Below are 22,896 nucleotides of genomic sequence, written 5' to 3'. Positions count from 1 at the left end.
TGCAGTCTCTGCAAAAGAAGAACTAATCTTGTTATCAGTAACCATACTCTCACCATCGATTCCAGAGGTGGTAGTTGTGGGTAATATAGGATTGGTTTTTCTAGCAAATAGCTTTTTTACAGCCCACTTTCTGGTATATTTTTGTAAATCAATTATGGTTGAAAAAAGGTCAAAGTTTTCATGAGGAGCATAGTTTAGGCCTTTATTCAACAATAACACTTGGGATGATGTGAGAGTGGTATCTGAAATGTTAATTACATTATTTAGTGTGGGGTTTAAGAGTATTTCTTCCTCTTGCTGTCTGCTCCATGTGTTCTTTCTACTCTTTTTGAGTTTTTTGACTGTGCAATCTCTGTGTTAATGTGACTAGTTCTCAAATGTTCCTCTCTAGGATGAGACATATATGTTTTATCAAAATAACCATCTTCTTGATCTTTTTTCGTATGTTTGTCCTGTGTAAAGAAAGACACAGAAGGTCTGTCAGCATTATCTGAGGAGTCGGTTACAAAACTTTGTCTACGTTCTATGTAGGGTGATTTTAGAATGGACCTAGTATTAGATTTTTGGGCACTGATATCTTCCTCTGAAGACCACCTGCGTGGTGTAGAATGAGCGGGATTCCTGCCCCTGGAGAAATCACGTGTGGGGACGGGTCTTTCCCAGAAATAAACCTGACCTTTTTCATAGTCAGCTCTATCCCTGGAAAATTTCTCCTGTTTTTTAGCTATAACCCCCTTCTCCATTTTTTCAATATTTTGTAGTAAAATTTTATCATTGTGGGGGAATTTCTCCATATCTTTAAATCTATACAGTTCCTTTTTCAATACATCAATTTCACCCGTTAGAACTTTCTTCTCAACAATTTTAGCATTAACAATAAGTTCCATAAGCTGGTTGGAGCATTCATCCAGGATTTTTCTCCATTGAATTTGGAAGTCTTTATTTGGAAAACCAAACGAAGGCATCTTCTTTATTCTTAAACCCCTGGGGATGCGTTTGACTCTCATATAGTTTTCTATGGTGGTAATGTCCCAAAAAATTCGAATATCATAGGTCAATAGTCTCTCCAATCTAACAAAGTGGTCGATAAGATCTTTTGAATTTTCACATGTGATATTTCCCAATGTATCATCAAAAATGTGTGTGGCCCTTTTGATTCTTTCTGTATTATTGTCACACTTCTGAACATAAGTGGTAGGTAGATCCATTATGACCTCTTGTTCATCATCCATGTTTGACATGCAATTGGTTTAACAAATGATTGTATATTAGCAAAAGGTGAAAAAACTTTTGTATTTAAAAAGTGGGTATATATATCCAAATAAAATATTAGTGCTCATTCTCAGCCTTCATAACTTGAAAAAAGAGAGGGTGGAAGGAATTCATCTGTTATGAAAATGTAAATGTATTTCAAATACTGTGTTTTAACAGCAATCCTCTGATTTCAAGGATATCGAGCTGCCTGTAAAAATACAACAGTGTATAACGGGTAAATGCAAGATAAACCCAACAAGCGCTCAGAAATAGCAAAGTCCTGCTTGATGATGCAATAATATAATATAATATAGTGTAAAACCGGAGTACAGGTAGGAACAGCCCCACATGGATTAAGTATAACTTGTATGATGTCTTTTCCAACAACTGGCTTGCCTCAAGCACTATGGCGTTGAGATAAAAAGACTCACTTGTATATCCTGGGGCCGTATACACTGTACCTGCTGGGTCCTCTTCTCAAAGGAGATGTAAGCTCTCGTGTTGTCCGACCTGTCCTGGTCTCAGGTAAGTGTGGAGTGGAAGGGGCGCCCCAGCGTCACGGATGGCCGATATCCTCTTCACTGCCAACCCTGCATCTGCTGGATCGCGGTGGGTGGTCAGCTGACCGGCGGCAATAGCGGAACTTCCGGGTTCAGTCAGGAGGTGAACAAAGCATCATCAGCAGGTTGGCGTGCTGGCGATATTGAACAGCATTGCGTGGATCCTCCCAGAGGGGGGTAAAACGCCTCACCGCCAAGGAATCAATGAAGGCTGAATATTGGCAGTGAAAAAACTTTTATTGGCACAAAGGTGCAAGCGGATCCTCTGACGCGTTTCAGCCTACAAGGCCTTTGTCAAAGAGTGATCCGCTTGCATATGAGACACCCAGTTATAGTCTTTGCAATTCGCCACACCTCAGTGTGTGTCCCACTAGACAGGTAGCAAGTGTATATCATTACATATCTATAACACGAATGTCAATAGAAAGGAGACGCATTTAAAAGTGACCAAGAGGACCCAGCAGGTACAGTGTATACGGCCCCAGGATATAAAAGTGAGTCTTTTTATCTCAACTCCATAGTGCTTGAGGCAAGCCAGTTGTTGGAAAAGACATCATACACGTTATACTTAATCCATGTGGGGCTGTTCCTACCTGTACTCCGGTTTTACACTATATTATATTATATTATTGCATCATCAAGCAGGACTTTGCTATTTCTGAGCGCTTGTTGGGTTTATCTTGGAATTACCCGTTATACACAGGTGCTCCAGCACCTAGTATCATCGACTGAATGTGAGGGATCCGCTGATCCAGCGACGTTGTCCGTGATGGCATCCGCCTCTACGTGGGTTGAATTCCGGTATGGAAACCATCACCGTGAAGGTAGTCTCTATGCCTTGCGGTCTTGGTCTGGTCCCAGACCACAGGCCGCAACTGCTGCGCGGCGTCCTTCTGTGTCCCTGACACTCTGTACTACATGACACTACAGTGTCCCTATCTATAGGCCTGTCCCTGCAGGAACCACAAGCTGAGGGGAGTCGGGGCCTAGCTGGGGCCTAGGGAGGGTCTCTGGCCTAGTGCAGGGGCCACAGACACCCTGCACACACAACCTACCCTATTCCTGTTCCAGCTCCGACTGGCATGATTTGCAGTGCGCCAAATGTATCCTTTCTGTGGAGCAGGGGATGCTGCAGCCCAATTGGCTGGCTTGTGCCATGTGATCTTACAGCCCCAGGGGCTGCTGGGTAATTTAGTTCTCCATGCAGAGCATAACTGTAATGGCCGCCCCTTGCACTTACTTTTGCGCATGCATGAGGTGCACCAAGATGGCGACACCCTGCTAAGGGCGCCGCCATGGATCTCCGGTAAGGAGAAGCCTAGGGGTGGGGGCTAATGGGGGATGCCCGGACGGGAGACCTGGCCACACAGAGTTATGAAGAAAAGGCCTGTAGACGGACGTTCACAGAGGTACACAATTAGGAGGCTTTATAATGTGAAATTATAATAGGCTTTATTGTGCCTGTTCCTTTTTATCAGGAAATTATCCAAACACAGGGGGGGGGGGGGGAACAAAGCTTCTATTCACTTGGGAGTATTTCTAGTGAAATCCTATGCAATTAGTTCACATCTCCATTAGTTAAGCATGTCTCGCAGCCCCAAAACATATAGCATGAAAATAAGCAGAGATAAGCAGTCTCTTAAGAATAAAAGTCTTATCTGTTTCTTGGAGGAAAAATCTTCTCACTTCCTGGTTCAGCTTCAGGTGTAGTAGTTTTCCCTGTGTCTTGAAATCAGCTCTGCTATGCAGAGCTCAAGACCGGTCAGCTCCAAAGGTCAGCTCTCAGTCAGAGCTAAGGAGAGAGTCCCTTCCTGTCTCAAAGGCAGGCTTTTGTAAGCAATCAGGCAGGTGGTGTTTAGTAATTAACTACCACACGGCTAGATTAAAGGCACATTACTGAACAGGGATAAGTCCCCTGTTACATACCTCCCCTGTTTGTGGGAAGCTCGAGCTTACCACGGCCAAAGCCCATCCTTCCACTCTCATTCTAGATATCTCTGTGACTTGAATGAGAGAGGATGGAGGAAGAGAACCCTCTGTCCCGCTGGAATTGGAGCCCTTTCTCCAGTTTATTTTTGTCTCCTCCCGAAGATGCTTGAGATCAGCACTCCTCAGTCGCTCGAGGAGGACTTTTTCCACGTAAAGTCTTTTTATCGCGTGCGCGGTCTTGAGATTTCTGTTGCGTCGGGCACTCCTCTTTTTGTAGACAAAGTGTATGGCAACAGTTGTAGAGCAGTTAGGACTAGCCCTTAGAGTTTTCTGCTCTTGAAGTGGTCTTTCTGCAGCTTCTCCACACCACGGAGTCGCCAGTTCAGCTTCTTCAGCTAAGGATTCTTCTGGCTTTGATTCTGCACTCCTACCTCTGTTTGTTGCCTGTTGGGCAGCTGTAGGTTTGGCTAGTGCTTTCTTTGGTGGCTCAAACTTTGTAATTTTGTTTTGAAGTTGCGTGGTGTCCCCAACTCTCACTGTACCCTTGTCCTTACAGGCATTAGTTACTGTGGAATACTGGTGCTTGGGCAGAGTCAATACCTTTTTCCGTATTGGAGGAATCTGTATCAGAGTCTCCTTCATATTCTGGAGCTCTGTCATTTTTGTCGTCAAGGTTGCCGCTGCGTCTGTTTTCTCCTTGGTGTACTGACTCAAGGGAATGGATCAGTCTCTCTGTCTCTCCAGCTCTTGCTCCAGTGTCTGAGACTTCTCACGCTCCCTCTCATACAGAGTCACCTGGTATCGAAGCTCCGCTTCCAATGATGCTCTGAAGACATGCAGCGTGGCCTTTAGCTCCTCATACTGCTCTGTGGGGACGTACTGGGTATTCAGACGTTCCTGCAGCGCTTGTACCTCTTTAGCAGCCTGCAGTTTTTCTTCCTGTAGCGTTTGCTGCTTCTCCTCAGCATACTGGAGGTGTGTACGCAGACCTTGCAGTTGGTTCTGCAGTTGGTGCTCTGCTTCAAACTTTTCTTTGACTTCGTCTGTCAACTGAAAATTTTCTTCTTTCAGTTTTAAGTTTTCTCTTTTTAATCTTGAATTTTCTCTTTTTTCAGTCTCTGTATTCTTCAGGGCTTCTTTGCAGTCCTCCTTCCATTTACACACATCTGCTTTGAGAATGACACTCTCCTGGCATGAGACTTCCTTCTCTAGGTTGAGGGTCTGAAGCTCCTTCTGAGAGACTTTGAGATCTGTATCAAGATTACCAATAGTTTCTTTGGCAATGTCCAGCTCCTCAGTGAGACTGTGTAGTTCCTTTCTGGAAACTTCCAGGTCTGTGCGGCAGCTGTTGGTCTCATGATGTGAGGCATCAAGTGCTCTGCGGAGTGTCTGAACCTCTTTTTGAGATACATCCACTTCTATCCGGACACTGTTGACCTCCTGTTGTGAGACATTCAGCTCTATACGAAGAGTGTAACCTCTTGCTGGAAGACTGTCATCTGCTTCAGTGCCTCCTCATACTTCCGCTTTAGCGTAGCCACCATTTTATCAGATTGGCTCTGCTTTTCATCCATGGCGGAAATAGTAGCCTTTGCAGTATCTAGCTCAGTCTTGAGATCGTCCAATTCTGTCCTGGCTAAAAAGTAAATTGTGAGCACATCTTTTTGTAGCCTCACGTTATTTTTCTGTAGCTCTGTGTAACCATCTTTCTTTTGTTTCAATTGTTCACAGAGCATCTCACAGTCATGCCTGGCATTTTTCAAGGCATCTTCAGGGCTGGTCAAGGGATCGTCACTCACTGGTTCCGGATCCACTTCCCTGGGGTGGTTGGTTGAGGGTTCCTCACTGTAGGCACCGGACAGACACTTCTTTGGGGTACACGACTTCTGCCTTGGGCCCTCTGGATATTCGGTTACCCGCGGGACGAATTCTCCATTTTCTCTAGGCTGCAGGGCAACTCGGTCCCCCTTTTCCTCCACAGGATCTGTGGACGTGTCTGTTCCTTCCACGGTAAGTGAAGAACCGCTTTTCTTTTTCCGCCTTTTTGATTTGGATGACACCGTCCCTTCAGGGATATTGGGGTCTCCATCCTCATTTGAATTTTTAGCAGTTTCATTGTATACACCAGGCTTTTCTTGCAGTTGCTTTAGCTGACAGAAATATTGGGTGATCTGCTGCTCCCGCTCTGTTTCCTGCTGATCATTTTCATCATCAAAGGGAGCGGTCTTTTCTGTTCGTGCCGAGTTCAGGCACCCCCACCATTCTTGGGGTGTTTTGTGGGTGTGACTCGGTTCGGGTTCCCCGTAAGAGAGGTCTTCCTCTTTATTGGACTGGAAGGGCCACTCTTCCGTGGGGTAGGGTTCATTACAGGAACGCTGCATCTTGTCCTCCATTTTTTGGCTATCAGGTGTAATTTCCTTCCTGACCTCAGGAGGCACTATTGCAGCTGTTGCCACTGTATTTGCTAGAACCCCCAATTGTGGTAGGCCTACAGATGGGCATATCTTGCATGTAGAGGTCGTAGCTCTCACAGGCATCTCTGTAGACTTTTCTTTTTTGGGATTTTTTTTTTTTCAATATCAGCAGTACTGTGCCTGCATTTTCTCTTATCAGGTATACAAGATGTGCAGTTGCTAGGTAAAAAAAAAGTATATTTGCTCTACACCATTTATTTGCTAGGTGCAATCTCTCCGCTTCAGCAAAAAAATTTGGTTTTCTGCCTGAGTTCAGTAATTTTCAGTCTCATCTTTGGGTATTATGGCATTCACACTTCACACTTTGGGTGTCTGTTTTTGCTCCCAAGATATATATAGGCAGACTTTTTTACTTGCAGAAAAAAAACATTCTTTGCAGTAGACTATTTCTTTCATTCCCGGCAGGGTGACAACACTCAGTAATTGGCTTTGGAATACTTTTTACACAGTTCAGCAATCCCTTTTTCCCCTGTAGGGCAATTTTACACTCAGCATTTGTTTGCTAAAAATTCCCCTGCAGTCTTGTATCAATTTTCACACTTTTCTGCATATACTCCATTCACAGCTGGTAGTCCTATGCGGTGTGGCAACCTTTATTTTCAAAATCAGTACCACTCGTGGGTCACCATCTGTATTCACTGCTTCAGCAAAACTTTTGAAAACAACAAACACCTATCCCTTTTTAAGAGCTGACTCACTTCTTGAACCCTGACTATGGCTGGAAGGCAAAACCCCTATTTCAATGACTATATTACACTTTGTGATAGGCAAAACAAAAAAAGGATTAGCTGTTTCAGCAGTCTCTCTCCTCTTGGGATTGGGGCAAAGAGTCCATCTGTGGTTTTGTACGTTTCAATGCAGTGTAAGTTTCAGTGGTGTGTCCCTTTAACTCTGATCTCTGCTGCATGAGGTTTTTTTTTCTAAGTTGCTTGTAGGCAAAAAGCATTAAAAAAAAATTTCACATAAAAATCTCCGGTCCTTTTTAACTACAAGGACACCTCTTATCCCACTTCTGACACCAAATGTAGATGGACGTTCACAGAGGTACACAATTAGGAGGCTTTATAATGTGAAATTATAATAGGCTTTATTGTGCCTGTTCCTTTTTATCAGGAAATTATCCAAACACAGGGGGGGGGGGGGAAGCTTCTATTCACTTGGGAGTATTTCTAGTGAAATCCTATGCAATTAGTTCACATCTCCATTAGTTAAGCATGTCTCGCAGCCCCAAAACATATAGCATGAAAATAAGCAGAGATAAGCAGTCTCCTAAGAATAAAAGTCTTATCTGTTTCTTGGAGGGAAAATCTTCTCACTTCCTGGTTCAGCTTCAGGTGTAGTAGTTTTCCCTGTGTCTTGAAATCAGCTCTGCTATGCAGAGCTCAAGACCGGTCAGCTCCAAAGGTCAGCTCTCAGTCAGAGCTAAGGAGAGAGTACCTCCCTGTCTCAAAGGCAGGCTTTTGTAAGCAATCAGGCAGGTGGTGTTTAGTAATTAACTACCACACTGCTAGATTAAAGGCACATTACTGAACAGGGATAAGTCCCCTGTTACAAGGCCCATATGGCTTCTGATGTCTTAGCTAAATTACAGAATGTGATAGAGTGGTGGGTAACTCTAAGGGCACCTGAACTAGGTTTGTGGCAGGGTATAATGGTTCCAACTTGGTTGTAGCACTGAAACAAGGCAACATGACACACATTACTTGTTTTGCACATGGATTCCATCTAATAGTCTGTTTCCTAGCTCAGTGTAGGAATGTGTAGAGCATTTTGTCAGTTTCCAGAAAAATATGTGCTCACTTTAGTTGATCGTACATATCCCATAATGCCCTTTCTGGGCTGCAGCAGCAAAAAAAAAAAACCCTGCCTCATCCCCAGCTAAGGGGCTTATTTTAGTAGCATCGATAAAATCACTGACAAAGCTAATGTTTTTGCATCTACCTCGCAGTCTAATGTTTGTGTTATCACGGTATTCAGAAAGAGTTATCGCAAGTCAGATACCGTTAGGTAGGAAAATGCCAAACCGCTCGGATAGAAGTGCCTTATCATTTCTGTCTTTTCATAAGTTCTTCCATGCAATCTGCCTACAGGCTGCAATAGCTACACAGAGAGATCAGCACAAGAGAGAGAGAGCTGCATCTCAATGCACATCTCTTACAGACTGTGGCACAATTTTTATTTGATTTTAATAACACAGTATTAAAGCAGGGGGTCTCCTGTGCTGAACCGTGTTAATTTCAACCGCGGGGACTCCCAGCTTCCTGAGTTCCAGCCTGGGGTGCCGGTATCTCCCATCAAAAATTAAATGTCCCGGTCACGTGACGCAGGAGATTTAAACAATGCAGGGAGATACCGGCACCCCATACCAGGGCCTGTGACTTGGGAAGCAGGGGGTCCCGGCTGAAATTAATGCGGTACAGCTCTGGAGACCCCCTGTTTCAATACTGTTTCAATACCCACCCCGGGCCCACTATACCCACCCGGTACCCATTGATTGGCATAGTGGTACACATACCCATATAATATAAAGCGCTCAATAGTCACCCAAATAAAAATGCATGAATGCCCAAAATACACAATAATAAAACATATGCACAAGCACCTAAACACCACAATTCAAGGAATAAAACCATTAGCCAACCAATTAAATAAATACAAGTACTAGGCAATCCATCAATTAAATAATTTAAAGCACTAACAAATCAATTAATTAATTAAATCACTAGTCAACACATCAATAAAAACCAGTAGCCAATAAAGTAAACAATTAAATAAAAAACGCTATACAATTGGAAAATTAAATAAAAACAAGTCATCAAAATTACAAACAATGTAAGCCAAACAATAAACAGAAAACTAAAATCAAACAGTCAATAGAAAAAAATAATTTGCCAAAAAATGCATTGGCTATCATTGTATTGATCTGTACCCTAAACAGGCACAGATTAATACATTAACAGTCAATGAGCAATAAAAAACATGAAAATACAAAAATACAATAAAAAAAACCTGTAAAAATACAATTACATACATTCAATATATAAGCCACTTTACGGCACTGATAGACAGTTATTCAAACACGCTCAATTCTGTAAGCCCCGATCAGCTTATCGCAGCTGATCGCCACTTTCGAATTGCGATTTCTTCTCCAAATCGTCCCACCAAAAAAAGTTGGCAAGAAGGTGGGAAGAAGCTGCGATGAGTGGCAAGACGGGACTTAGAAAAAAAATGCATTTTTCCTGCATCGGATTGATCTCCGGAGCTGATATCCATTAATACTAGCACCAGAGACCCCCGGCATGAATCCGATGCATGAAAATAGTATTTACAACCCACTTCATTACCTTAGCGGCTAACCATGGGGCTGGTGGGTAGAGGGGCAGGATGGGTTAACCCCTTAATTACTATAGCGGTTATTAGCCGCTAAGGTGATTAAGGGGCTAGGGGCCATTAGATTTTATTTTTGTATTTTGCTAATATATATATTTCAGGGGTGACTCCATTTTGTCTGCTGTATAACCATTTTATACTAACACTGCCATTATGCTTAGTCACACAATTTAACTATTATTTTTCCAACTACCCTTTTTCTGTATCTAATGTTGGCTGAGCTTCTGTGTTGAAATAGGAAGTATTGACCAAATAAGGCACAAACGGGAACTTATGTACGGTCTCAGCAATTTAATCTTGAATCATGTGATGTACGGGCGTTTCCAAATAAATGATTTAATATCTTGTTATGTCTAACATAAGCACAAAATAAGGGAAATAGAAATTGGCATATAATCACATTTTGTTTTCGCTTGGCTATATAACCTGACTGAAATTGCCTAATAAACAGGAGAGATTTTTGACCACACATTGGTGTCAGACTCAATTATTTCTCCTCCGAACGTTCGATTACTTTTCCAGGGCTGTAACAGTGGGAAATCCTTCGAAGGTGTTCGATCCGATGTACTGGAGATGATCCCGACATATGCTGAGTCGAGGATTATTTATTAAGATTTGGTGTCAGAAAGCGGGGATAAGGCTCAACGGCTGGGTAAGTACAAGATATCAATTTTATCTGTATATTATCCTCCCGGTGTCCCTTATTTATAACCCTATTATATATTACCTCCGTACTGGACGAATTAGACTATATGGTTAATCGTTAAAACCACAGCCAAGGATATAAAGGGTGAATCCGGGCTGAGTCAAGGATATAAAGAGTGAATCCTGACTGAGTATAGTGCCAGGGTGAGTCCCTGCTCATAGATATCTGTGTGAATATCAGGAAATACTCTGTGGAAACGTATACCCATTTTTGTGGGGAATATTGGTGTATTTTTATTGTATCTGTGCATGTATTTTTACATCTATAAGACATCTCTTTAAAGTGCATAAGGACGCCGTAAATTTTACTGTGCTCTGCTTTATTGCATGAATATCTAAGACATTTTAGTACGCCATTTTATTTTCAAGAACTTGTATTGTGTGTAAGATGGGAGAGTCTAACAGTAAACGTGCCCATGGGAATTCTAAACAAGTAGCAGGTATAGAATCCTGTCTACTAAGCAGATGTTTAAGTCCCCGCTGTAAAACAAGGGGTTAAATTATAAAGTTCTGTCTGTATACTGGACTGTCTTTTGGGACCCTATATCAGTATATTTAGATAAGGTTATATTGCATTAAGATAAGTTTTTTTTATAAGCTAATTATGGGTAATAAAGTAAAATATTGTCTGGAAGTGAGCCTGACAAAAAAAAAATAAAGTACAAGATTAACAATAACAACAAGAAATGTGTTAAAACTGATAAGGAATGTGCTGCAGCCTGTGTCAAAATTGCATCTTTTAAGTGCTGCCAACTGAATATTTTTTTATATAACTCTCAAAATGCATATTTGCCCCCTGCCCCTATGCCATCGGGACAATTACAATTTCCATAGGTAGCCCCAATTTACCCCAGTGTCCCTGTTCTAAAAAAACCCCTGATCCCTTAACCTTTCCTCGGTCACAGGCTCTGAGGCAGTCTCCGATAAAGAAGTTCTTATGGCTTCATGGAGAACCCGAAGCAATAGGCTCCCTAGACCAGTCCCTATTGATATGCCTGCCAGGCAGATCGGTACGGATGGGGAAGAGACGGACTCTAGGCAGGAATGAACCCCTGTCAGGGACCGTTCACGGGACAGGGAGAAGTCACAGGATTTATCAGAATCAGATACTGACACTGTGGCACAGGCATATGCAGGTCTGTCAAACAAAGCTAAAAAAAAAAAAAAAAAAGAGCAGGGAAGCTTAGAAAGCAAGGGAAAAGAAAGGACAGGAAGTGCTATAATTGTAAAGAGACAGGATATTTATTTTGCCAGTAATTGCAAACCAGCCCCTAAGAAGGGAACCAGAGAATTTTTTTAGTAGAATATTCTTGTCTAAATTCAGACGGGTCTTTCCCGCCGGTATTGAGAATCTCAAGTATTGTAAATCTTAGTGGAAAATATGTTTTGTGTGTAAATTCAAGGTAGGAAAATTAGTTTTTCCCCAGAATGTTTTATTAAATTTTATAAATATGGTAAAAAGGTTGATTGAGTAATCCCTGTGTGCTTGTATAATCTGAGTGAATCCTAACTATGTGAAAGTTTTATGTGCATTGAATAATATGAATGTCGGTTTATTGTATATATACAATTATTATCTAGGTACTTGCAAGTGTTTCTGAAATAAGAACATAATTAATTGCTCATGTTAAGTTTAAATTTTAAAGGTGAGAAACACCCCCACTATAACGCAAACTAATCAATAATGGGAAAGGGAGAGTTTGACTGGTTATAGAGAAAAGGACAAAAAATGGGCAAATGTCAGAAAAAAGGAAAAAAAAATTATAATTCAGCCCGGTCACTGGTATATTTTGAGGATTTATTCGTTCTGGCCAGACGATGATTTCTTAAAACCAGAAAGACATCCTTTTCCAACTTCTCTATTTCCATGTCAAGAGAGAGAGAGGGAGAGAGAGAATCAGAATAGCAGCCCAGACAGCCCCCCTTCTCCAGTTGTAAAAAATGTGCGGAGATACTGTACATTTCAGACACGAAAGTTAACTGAAGCTCTGTAGCTACAAATTAGGTTTAACTGTAGTTTAGGATATGATAATAAAAGAAAGGGACATTTTTATTAATATAGTTTGCGGGCAGGATCAAACAGTTTTGCATTGCCTTGTCTTGATAATTTTTGTTGTATTATTTTTGTTTCTTTTGTGTGTCACATTTTATTCTGTAATCAGGCCGTGTAAGGAGCTGCATTTTTAAGATGTCCCAAATTATATTGTAATGTAATTAACAGTTTTTTTTCTTATCTGTTTTGTTCCAAGGTTTTAGCAGGATGCCCAGAAAGTTATTTCAAGCTTGTTCCAATCCGGAAAAAAAAAAAAAAAAAAGTTTTTAAATCTGTGTCTATAATTTCTTATATTACAGGATGTTTCTGTCAGAAGACAATAGCTGATTATATTTATATTCAGTAGTGTTTTCAGGGTTTTTAATGCAAATTTTATACCCAAAGGATTCAGGTTAGTTTAGCTACAGATCGAGCAACAATAGTTAGTTACTTTTTGAATGCTGTTATCCTTTCTGTAATATTGTTCACATATAAAAAAAAATTATGTGAACAAAGGAGGGGTATTATTGCTGTTCATCATATAGCTGTCTATGCTCAGAAGTTAGATGGTTTAGTGCCCGGTATGAACGAAATCTGAAATTATTATTATTATTTTTAAGAATAATGCTGAGTGCCTTTTAAGGTTGGCAGTGTGCTCGGCACTTTTCAAAGAAATTATATTACAAGTAATTAGTTTGGAGTTCTATACAGAATTATTTTAGCTATTTTTTTCTTTTGGTTTGGCAATAGCTGAGGCACCAATTTTAATGAATTTAAATTGTAGCAAAGTCAAGACCACAGTGACTGTTTAGTAAAACAATTAGTAAGTTTTGTATGCAACTAATATATTTTTGAGTCTCTCTAGGCACATGTCAAAGTTGAAAGTGCACCTACGATAGATGGGTTAATGGTCAAGCATTTCCTACGCAAGAACGTTCTTGATCCCAGATGAAAAGGCGCTACTACTACTATTAAAAGTACTACTCATCACCATTACAGCAAATAAAATGGCAGAGGTCTCTTTTTGGATCCACGTTACGCATATGAAATTTATCCCAGCACCACCCACAGTTGCTTCAATCTACACCGTATCCAAAGTGGAAAAGCCTAGAGACACAGCCAAAATTCCAGGCCTCAACATATGAACTTTGAACTTTTTAATAATCATTTTTTTTCTTTACAGGTTTTGTTATTTTAATTATAAATGTATAGTCTATTACAGTAGGTTTGTGTAAATAGTGTGCACACAAAGACGATAGGGTAGGAACAGGTATATTTTGTTTAGTAATTGTTATTTTGTTTTTATTGATTTGTGTATAGCATATATGCACACCTTTTGTCACACAATGGAATCCTAGTAAACAAAGCCCATATTTTATATATAATGTAACCCAATGTACTATCTATATTCAATAGGTTGCACCCCAGGAAAAATGAGTGTTATATTTAACCCCTTGAGAAAAAGACAATATGATATAAGACATTTGTAGAACCATCTATAAGAAATTGGTTACGAAGGGTGTAGAAATACGAGTTTGCCCTAGGGAAGTTATTGACTCTGTGATAGGAGGACAGATAGAATATTACCCTGCAACTAGAATAGTTTATGTTATTTGGGGAAAATAGTCCAGTGTTTAAAGGTAGAGATGACGGATGGGATTTGTTGGGACTTGGTGGTTGGATTAGTTCTCTGGAAGCGAAGCTATTGGATGCTTTTGTGTGTGTGTCTGTCCTACTCATCACTCTCTATGTATGTGTCATATGCAGTAAACTTTGATCAAGAAGTGCATTGCACCCCCACCGACGCTATGCCTCTTTTCGGTGATGTCAGCAGTCCCCCAGAAGAAGAGACCGAGAAGAAATCAACTGTGCCGATATAATGGCCGAAAAAGAATGACAAGGCACAATTGGACAATCTCCTGGTCCAGCAGGACTATGCAATGGTTAACTGTTCTTTAAATAGACTGTCTCTAAAGAATAAGAGGGGACTAAGAAGATTGGATATGAGGCTATGAGGAAAGTGGGAGGTCACCCAGAGGCGTGTGTCAGCCACAAGGAAAGGATCATAAGTCAGCCATTTTTACCATAGCAGTCATTTTGCTGTTTTGCCATTCTGAATAAATGCAGTATGAAAGATGCGTGCAAGATGGATATTTGTGCAATCGCTCCCGGTAGAAATTAGCCCCCACCAATTTTCACAAATTTTAGCCGCCATAATGTGCTAGTTGTTACAGAAGAGCAGTGTGAATAGTAATTTAGAAATTGGTAATAGGTTTTGTAGTAATAGTCAACTTGGTAAACAGAAAAGATATTATACCAGCCACACCGATATATATCTCTCTACAAACAAGAACTCCTGTGGCCATATATATATATATTTTTATTTTCTTCTGACCCCCAAAACCTGCACCACTAGTTCAGTACGACAAAGTATATCAAAAATATCAAAAACAATATAGTAGTTGTTAGGTTATGGACCCATGACAGAATGAGGGAAAGAGAATTGTTTTGGGACTGATAATTATCGTTTGCATATTTGTAATATTAGTTGTTATTATTACATGCTGCAAGTTCATGTGTTCGGCTTTATGTAAACTTATGATGCCATCTGTTAAGTCAGTTAGCCACACGTATGCTTCACTGAACATTAACGCCCCTATTCCTGGTCCCGCAACCATAACCTACGACCATAGAATACCATCCACTAGTGTCCCGATACCTTTAGTGGATTATCCTTTAGTGGATTATGATAATATGCAAATCCAGTACGAGACCCCCGAAGTGTAGGAGTTGTCATTTTGATGACAAAAGGAGGGACTGATAATATATATATTTCAGGGGTGACTCCATTTTGTCTGCTGTATAACCATTTTATACTAACACTGCCATTATGCTTAGTCACACAATTTAACTAACATTTTTCCAACTACCCTTTTTCTGTATCTAATGTTGGCTGAGCTTCTGTGTTGAAATAGGAAGTATTGACCAAATAAGGCACAAACGGGAACTTATGTACGTTCTCAGCAATTTAATCTTGAATCATGTGATGTACGGGAGTTTCCAAATAAATTATTTAATATCTTGTTATGTCTAACATAAGCACAAAATAAGGGAAATAGAAATTGGCATATAATCACATTTTGTTTTCGCTTGGCTATATAACCTGACTGAAATTGCCTAATAAACAGGAGAGATTTTTGACCACACATTGGTGTCAGACTCAATTATTTCTCCTCCGAACGTTCGATTACTTTTCCAGGGCTGTAACAGTGGGAAATCCTTCGAAGGTGTTCGATCCGATGTACTGGAGATGACCCGACATATGCTGAGTCGAGGATTATTTATTAAGAGTTAGGTAGGAAAATGCCAAACCGCTCGGATAGAAGTGCCTTATCATTTCTGTCTTTTCATAAGTTCTTCCATGCAATCTGCCTACAGGCTGCAATAGCTACACAGAGAGATCAGCACAAGAGAGAGAGAGCTGCATCTCAATGCACATCTCTTACAGACTGTGGCACAATTTTTATTTGATTTTAATAACACAGTATTAAAGCAGGGGGTCTCCGGTGCTGAACCGTGTTAATTTCAACCGCGGGGACTCCCAGCTTCCTGAGTTCCAGCCTGGGGTGCCGGTATCTCCCAGCAAAGTTTAAATGTCCCGGTCACGTGACGCAGGAGATTTAAACAATGCAGGGAGATACCGGCACCCCATACCAGGGCCTGTGACTTGGGAAGCAGGGGGTCCCGGCTGAAATTAATGCGGTACAGCTCTGGAGACCCCCTGTTTCAATACTGTTTCAATACCCACCCCGGGCCCACTATACCCACCCGGTACCCATTGATTGGCATAGTGGTACACATACCCATATAATATAAAGCGCTCAATAGTCACCCAAATAAAAATGCATGAATGCCCAAAATACACAATAATAAAACATATGCACAAGCACCTAAACACCACAATTCAAGGAATAAAACCATTAGCCAACCAATTATATAAATACAAGTACTAGGCAATCCATCAATTAAATAATTTAAAGCACTAACAAATCAATTAATTAATTAAATCACTAGTCAACACATCAATAAAAACCAGTAGCCAATAAAGTAAACAATTAAATAAAAAACGCTATACAATTGGAAAATTAAATAAAAACAAGTCATCAAAATTACAAACAATGTAAGCCAAACAATAAACAGAAAACTAAAATCAAACAGTCAATAGAAAAAAATAATTTGCCAAAAAATGCATTGGCTATCATTGTATTGATCTGTACCCTAAACAGGCACAGATTAATACATTAACAGTCAATGAGCAATAAAAAACATGAAAATACAAAAATACAATAAAAAAAACCTGTAAAAATACAATTACATACATTCAATATATAAGCCACTTTACGGCACTGATAGACAGTTATTCAAACACGCTCAATTCTGTAAGCCCCGATCAGCTTATCGCAGCTGATCGCCACTTTCGAATTGCGATTTCTTCTCCAAATCGTCCCACCAAAAAAAGTTGGCGAGAAGGTGGGAAGAAGCTGCGATGAGTGGCAAGACGGGACTTAGAAAAAAAATGCATTTTTCCTGCATCGGATTGATCTCCGGAGCTGATATCCATTAATACTAGCACCAGAGACCCCCGGCATGAATCCGATGCATGAAAATAGTATTTACAACCCACTTCATTACCTTAGCGGCTAACCATGGGGCTGGTGGGTAGAGGGGCAGGATGGGTTAACCCCTTAATTACTATAGCGGTTATTAGCCGCTAAGGTGATTAAGGGGCTAGGGGCCATTAGATTTTATTTTTGTATTTTGCTATGTATTTTTTCTGGCACCAGAGGACATGGACCTGCATTAAGCTGATGAGGACGCCATTCACATTGCCAGGGGTACTGTAGTGCCGGCGGTTATTCTAACACAAACGACCCAGGTACAAGCTGGGTCTTGTTTAAGGCACATTTAAGGCATTTTTGCATTGACTAATGGCCCATCAGATTAACAGCGGGGGTCCCTGGCGGTCCCATTCAAACAGTACCCCTGGCAATGGGAATTGCTCCATGGAGGGTATAGATAACCACATTGACAATCAATGGGTTTATTGCCTACTGTGTATTGTATTGTCAATTGCTCCATGGAGGGTATAGATAACCACATTGACAATCAATGGGTTTATTGCCTACTGTGTATTGTATTGTCAATTGTATTTTATTGTGTATTTATTTTTATTTCAACGCAAATGGAGAAAAGCACTATTAGGCATATTTGGCTACTAGTTCGTTTGCCCATGTGTATGTGTGGTGATGGGGGTATAGGAGGTGGGGTATTGGGGTAGATGCCCTGGGGAGGGTGGTTAGTCCTCCCGGGAAGGTAGGGTTAACTATTTAACCACCATAGCAGTTAGTAACCACTATGGTGATTAAGTGGTTATAGGCCAGTAGCTAGTTTTGTTATTTTACTGTTCATGCCACAGAGGAAGAAGTGGAACAGGAGCACGAGGAGGACGAAGATCAAGATGGCCTTCTTCCTGGCAGGGGTAAGTACAACATTTATTTACTAATTGTTGGCTGGCTAATGTTTTATTTTTAATGGGTAAATGTGCATTTATCGATATCTGGTAGAGGTTGGGTAATAGGATGCCCATTGATTGCCAATGTGGTTATTTGTGCCCCTATTGAGGGCGTAGGTAACCACAGTGGCATCAATGGGTTTATTGCCTACTGTTTATTTTAATATACAGTATTGCAATGTCAATCTAATTGTATGTGTATTATTTTTTTTGCTACACAAATGGGCTAAAGCACAATTGGTGGTATTTGCCCCGGGCGGGTGGTTTGGCTTCCTGGGTGTGTAGCAGGAGGGGTTAACCCCTTAATAACCATAGCAGTTAAAACCGTTAAGGTAATTAAAAGTTAACCCATTTTGCAACCCTCCAAACCCCCCACTCTGGGACAACTAACGTACACTCTTCACCTCCCCCCCCCTAAAAAATACCAGTAACTCTTTCATTACCATTGTAACCGCTAAGGTAATTAAGGGGTTACTGGTGTTTTAAAGTGGCATTATGACCGCAGAACTCTTCAATGATAACTGCAGCACCTTTAATATCACTGATGTGAGATGTTTGAAAGGATATGCAAGTAGTTTTATTTAGAGCTTAAAAGTCCCCCTTGTGTAATGTGTTGCGCTTCATGCACGCTAAACACAAATGTTCTTTTGTTTGGGAAATGTACTTAAATGTTATGTGTTCTTGGTTTCAGTGAAACGTAAATACAGTTATAGATCATACAGTAGAACTAAATGTAATTTTCCCTTTGGATAAGTGTAGATCTGTAATTGGAATCCTTGAATTGCCTTTTAAAAGACCTAACCTGACAATTATAATGTACAGAGCATTTGAAAATTCCCAGTGCTCTATTTGTTGTGTGATGTCATGTAAGCAAGACGTCTGTGAGGTTTCAGAAGGGCAACAAGCTTCTGGCAATGTAATTTAGATACATTTAGACTTAAAAATGACTATACTTTAACATTTTGTAAATATTTAGAACATCTGTACTATGCTATATATTGACATTACCTTAACATACATGTAACAGTGTTTCCCCCTTCCCCCCAATCGCAGATTTGGGACATTACAGGGTGTATGGTGCATATACCTGCTGGCAACAGGAGGGCTGAGTTGTCCGTAATGACTTTGGGACACAGGAATAGGCTTCTGGGGTTCATATCCCACATAATACTCAGCAGTGCAGCGCCTCCATCTGCTGCAGGCTCCAGGGAAATGGAGATGATCTCCCATGGTATAACTTGTACCTCTCCCCAGTTAGATCACCCACCAGGCCAGAGGTATATTGCAAACAGGAACGGTTTATTACTACACACTTTGCAGTAACATAACAGCTACTCAGCAGTCTTCTGCCGGATACAGTCTCCTTAGATCAGCTCTCACTGGAGATGGTCACAGGATCGCCACTACAGGCCAAGGGCACACGCAGCCATTCTAACTCTTCCCCACCTTCCTAGTGGAGGAATAGGTATTGGTCCACACTCACTCCTCCCCGCAGAGAAGAGCACATGAGTAGGCCCCAATCTCAGGCTCTCAGTCATGTGACCTGCCTTCCTCAGAGGGAAGGAAAAACCTCCAAATCTAGGGCGGTCCTGCCCTTAAGTACAGCCAGAAGGCGGGCACCCCGTTGTCCCAGCTACAACAGGATGTACCACCCCCTGCTGTCACTCAAGTGCAGTACCAAAAGTGAAGGGGAAAACCCCATACCAACTACTAGCAAGGCCTGCTTATACCAGGACTTACTGCCAGGAGAAGGGCAGATTAGTAGTCAGGGGTGACCCTGCTACATACAGTAAAAGCATGTACCAGTGTGAAAAACTGCACTTAGCTGCCTATGCAACTAGTATGAAATTAGCAGGAGCAGAGAGTCTAATTCCCAGATATATCAAACTCTGTTAAAGTGGAGTTAATATCACATCCAGTAAAAAAAAAGAAAGAAAAAGTTACGCGTGTCATTACCTCAATTTTAGGGTACACGAACAAAGTTCAATAATAGTGCTCCAATGACAGTCGGTCACATTCATATAATAATTCACAGTTTCTGATTGTAGAGAAAAGTTCATAAAAGGTGTAGTCATATGTAGGTGAGTATTGTGGTATTTAGGTGAGCGTGAGACATAGACATATATATAATGTCCTGGTGAGTGCAGTAGATGGGGATGTATGAGCTCCAAACACTGGACTACCAATAAGGACAATATCTAAACACGCCTGTAGACACCTTAGACAATACCTCCCAATGAATGGTAAAGTTCAATAACTCACATAGACTTGTCCCGTTTTCTTCTGGTGTGCGTGCATCCGCAATGGAGTCAATCTAGTAGTATCCATGAGGCGTGGTGAGGCAGAGCACAGCTAGGCAAGGACTTCACAGGATTCCAGTGGTGTGGTAAAAAACTTCTTTATTGAGGCATCATGGTGCAGACAGGAACAGGAGAAGTCTTACTCTTACGCGTTTCACGCCTATTTCAGCGCTTCGTCAGAGTGAGAGTGGGAGATGCTATGGAGTGAGCTTTTAACCATTTAATATATATTTAAAACTAGAGACAGAACATGAAACACAGGCAGAGCTCAGTGCACATCCAGTGAAACTCAGGGGAACTTGCTTGCTTGCAGTATGATTGTGACAAATCTAATACAGAGTGCTTTTCCTGGTAATGTACAGGTTAATAAAAGCTTCAATCAGACTTAGAACTATGCAACTAATTTTGACAGATTTATTATAAATCATTCTTCCTGGTAATGCACAGGTTATTAAGAATTTATATTAGTGTTAGGGACCCTTGAGATGTGGTCTGCCGTGTAGTGGCTCAGGGGCTTACAACACTTTGGCCAAAATGTTAAACTAAAAGACCATTTTATTTAATAGATATCTATACATATATATTTAGGCACTGTACCGTATATAAGTTTCACTGGATGTGCACTGAGCTCTGTCTGTGTTTCATGTTCTGTCTCTGGTTTTAGCTATATAAATAATGACATACATACATAATAAACAGGGACTTAAGACCCTGGCAGATATTTATATATATTAATTACATATTTTTGTATATTTATTGAGGGGTGGTAGGGGAGAGATATGATTACAATTGAATAAAGGGGTTAATATTAACTAATTGAAAGTGCCTTGCACAGGAGAAAGATGAGTTGGCTAGAGTAGCCATGTGTATTAATCCTGGTTGCATATCTGTTCATGACAGATGTTATATTGAGATAGAGTGAGGGCAGATATTGTTCTTTTGAGGTACCTTTGCGAAGGTGAAAGTGGGCCAGCTACAAAGCTGTGTATTAACCCTTGTCCCATATGCAGGTCACATGCTCAATTTATGGGATCACATGGTACATCAACAAATAGGATTGGTTGGTATACCATGTGACTGGTCTAATGGGAGATCACAGGCCTTATCTACTATATATTTCTCAAAGTGTCCTATGTGTCGTTGCCTGTCTGTCTGTGTCTCCCTGTGTCCCTCCCTGTGTCCCTAGCAGCAATCAGATTGGACCTTGGGCCAGGCCAATGAGATTGCTCCCTTGGCCCACCCGCCCCCGCACACCTCTCATTGGCCTGAGGCGGAGTGACGACACACACACACATACTGCGGCGCTCATTGGGACCCGCGCGCACCTCCTCCTCTCCCCGGGTCTTCCGCTTTCCCGTGCCTTTTCCTCACTCCAAACCCCCCCCCCCGGTGCCGCTACAGTCAGCGGGGGAGCGGAGCGAGCGCCCGGGACACAGCAGGGGACTCTCACCTCCCCACGGCTCTCACCACCCATAGGCCACTCCCTCACCCGGCGCTCACCCCCCCCTGCTAACCCCCCCAACTCACCCCCCCCCCCGCTCACCCCCCCACTCACCCCCCCCCGCTCACCCCCCCCTCACCCCCCCACACACACACACAGAGCACGCGGCTCTCCCCTCACCCGGTGCTCCCCCCCTCCCCCCACACACACAGAGCACGCAGCTCTCCCCTCACCCGGTGCCCCCCCCCCCGCTCACCCCCACCGCCGCTCACCCCCCCCCCGCTCACCCCCCCTGCTCACTCCCCCCCTGCTCACTCCCCCCCCACTCACCCCCCCCACACACACAGAGCACGCGGCTCTCCCCTCACCTGGCACTCGCCCCCCCACACACACACAGAGCACGTGGCTCTCCCCTCACCTGGCGCTCCCCCCCACACACACACAGAGCACGCGGCTCTCCCCTCACCCGGCGCTCCCCCCCACCCACACACACACAGCACGTGGCTGTCCCCTCACCCGGCGCTCCCCCCCCACACACAGAGCACGCGGCTCTCCCCTCACACAGGCCGCTCCTCCTCCGGCTGTCTCTGCCTCTCCCGCGAGAGGCACAGCACCTTCTCACCGGAGCGTCTTAGCCTCTCCACGGAGAAGCCCGAGGTGGAGGAGGAGTACGGCCGGGACCCGTAGGAAGAGGAGTGCGGCCATGTGCAAGGTGAGGAAACGCAGGGGAATGGGTTATTTACCGCGTCTTTGACTCACCCTGCCCTTTGCACCCCCTGCCCTTTGCCCCCCCTGCCCTTTGCCCCCCCCTGCCCTTTGCCCCCCCTGCCCTTTGCCCCCCCTGCCCTCCCTCTCCCTGCCCTTCACCCCCCCTGCCCTCCCTCCCCCTGCCCTTTGCCCCCCCTGCCCTCCCTCCCAATGCCCTTTGCCCCCCCTGCCCTCCCTCCCAATGCCCTTTGCCCCCTGCCCTCCCTCCCAATGCCCTTTGCCCCCCCTGCCCTCCCTCCTAATGCCCTTTGCCCCCCCTGCCCTCCCTCCCCCTGGCCTTTGCCCCCTGCCCTCCCTCCCCCTGCCCTTTGCCCCCCACCCTCACTCCTAATGCCCTTTGCCCCCCTGCCCTCCCTCCCAATGCCCTTTGCCCCCCCTGCCCTCCCTCCCAATGCCCATTGCCCCCCCTGCCCTCCCTCCCCCTGCGCTTTGCCCCCTGCCCTCCCTCCCCCTGCCCTTTGCCCCCCCTGC

General features: G+C 42.8%; 1 protein-coding gene and 1 long non-coding RNA gene across 5 annotated transcripts in view; one reads left to right on the top strand and one right to left on the bottom strand.

The window, feature by feature from the left end:
• The window catches only part of CNGB3 (cyclic nucleotide gated channel subunit beta 3), a 193,662-nt gene that overhangs the window by 91,367 nt on the left and 79,399 nt on the right, over nucleotides 1–22,896 (bottom strand). The window lies entirely within an intron of this gene.
• LOC142481751 (uncharacterized) lies at nucleotides 9,792–14,721 on the top strand. Its single transcript, XR_012796018.1, has 2 exons — nucleotides 9,792–10,259; nucleotides 13,210–14,721. It is a non-coding gene; the product is annotated as an uncharacterized LOC142481751 (long non-coding RNA).

This window comes from Ascaphus truei, chromosome 2, assembly GCF_040206685.1.
Source record: "Ascaphus truei isolate aAscTru1 chromosome 2, aAscTru1.hap1, whole genome shotgun sequence".
Classification (NCBI taxonomy): Eukaryota; Metazoa; Chordata; class Amphibia; order Anura; family Ascaphidae; genus Ascaphus; species Ascaphus truei.
This window is presented reverse-complemented; position numbering and strand designations above follow the sequence as displayed.